This window comes from Leptonychotes weddellii, chromosome 4 (genome assembly GCF_054177405.1).
Source record: "Leptonychotes weddellii isolate Sample4059 chromosome 4, ASM5417740v2, whole genome shotgun sequence".
NCBI classification, from domain to species: domain Eukaryota; kingdom Metazoa; phylum Chordata; class Mammalia; order Carnivora; family Phocidae; genus Leptonychotes; species Leptonychotes weddellii.
The window spans coordinates 30,851,339-30,853,332 of NC_138372.1; positions in this window are offsets into that span (position 1 = coordinate 30,851,339).

Consider the following 1,994-nt stretch of genomic DNA (forward strand, 5'->3'; position numbering starts at 1 on the left):
GGGCGGGGTGTGAGGGACAAGCTTTAAGCGCAATTTACAAAAAAAAAAAAAAAATCCAAAACCTCTAGTGATTAATCTGCCTGATAATGAAATATTCTGCTGGTAGTGGGAGAGTGAAATGACAAGCTCTCCATTTTCAGAAGTGTTCAAGCATAAGTTATAAGTCTGTATCATTCAGGGACACTATCACTGCTTTGGAAGTGAAGTCAGAATGTACAACTTTAAAAGTCCCTTTTACCACAAATATCCTAAGGTTCTAAAGCTCAGGGACACCAAGATTCAGAGAATCTATGATTTTAGGGGTGACTTTTCACTATGCATCCAACCTCATAACACAATCTAGTGTCAAAACAAAGTAGTATGGTACTGATGAAAACCAAGGGAGCCTGAAAGAACGTGGGAATGCAGTATTAGTCAATTGGAGTGTGAACATTTAGAGGATAATTTAAAGGTTTTACTGGCTTATTTTTGCAGAAATATGCATGGTATACTATGCTTGGTACCCAGGAGGGGTTACTCTCCCGCCTTCTGAGCAGGCCCCACATAGGCTCTATTCAGGAAGGAAAAGGGAGAGCCTAAGAAAAAGAGCAGGCTAGAAGCTAAAGGAAGAACATTATTATAAAGCCTGCTTTAAATCTTTATGTTTTCCTGTTGAAAATACTTTATTCTTGTCTCCTTTGAGAGAATGTTCTAAGAATCAAATCAGGGAAATATGGACTACTTAAAAAATTGTTAAGTAGCAGCTGTATGTAAATCACAAGAGGACTACACAAGATCCAAGACAGAGTGCGGACAAGAAACGTCCCGGAAGAGTATTTCCACTAAAGAAGAACAAAAACGTCTTCCCAGATCTTTCCTGTTCTAGTCTTTCTTCCACCCATCCCATCTTACACACTGCCAGAGAGACTGTTCAAAAAGGCAGAGCTGACCATGCTATTGCCCTGCTTGAAAGTCCTTTGAGGACTCCTGTTATCTGGGAACTAATGCCCAAAGTCCTTAGCAGGGTGCTCAATTCCCTTTAGAATCTGATCCTTACCTACTGGTATCCTACCTTTACTTTCTGTGCTTCTGCTCAATCTTCATGCTTTTATATGGCCCTCCAGCTAGGAATGGGTTTTGCATTTTAGCATGGTTGAAGAAAATTATTCATTGATGTCTGTGGCTGCTTTTGCCTATGACAAGATTGGAGAAGCTGTGATAAAGACCATATGTGTCCCACAAAGCCTAAAATATTTACTGGCCCTTTACAGGCAGGGTTTGCTGACTCTAGCTGAAGACAAACCAGCTTGTTCACCATCCTCCAAATATTCCAGGTCCTTTCACAAAGCTGTTTTCCATGAGGCGGTGTGTACCAAGGAGGCAGGAGAGGCTCTGGGGTCAAAGAAAATTAGGTTTGAATCCAACTGTGCCACAACAGCACAACCATGAGAGTCATTTACCTCACTAAACCTTCATTTCATCATTTGTAAGGGGCGCCTGGCTGGCTCAGTTGGTAGAACATGCGACTCTTAATCTCAGGGTTGTGAGTTCAAGCCCCATGTTGGTGTAGAGATTACTTAAAAATAAAATCTTTTTAAAAAATGTTAGCATTTCATCATTTGTAAAATTGGGAGAATAACATCTACCTTGAAGGTTTTTGTGAAGATTAAGTGTTATCGTAGGTATATGTAACACTACAGCAGTAAACATCTGTTATTATTGCTGCTACTATCATCAAATGACTGCCCAGTTGAAATGCTCTTCTCTGTTTTCTCCTCTTGGTAAAATCCTAATCAGGGAATTGTTCTGTGATTCCCACCAAGCTTCTCCTGTGATTCTCACCATACTTCTGGGCTATGATAACACCTTTAATGTGCTTCTGATACTCCCCAGACATGGGCTGGTACACACACTGGTTTGTGGAATTCCTTAATTGGAGAACCATGTCTTACCTTTCTTTTTTTTTTTTTTTTTTTTAAAGATTTTATTTATTTATTTGACAGAGAAAGACACAG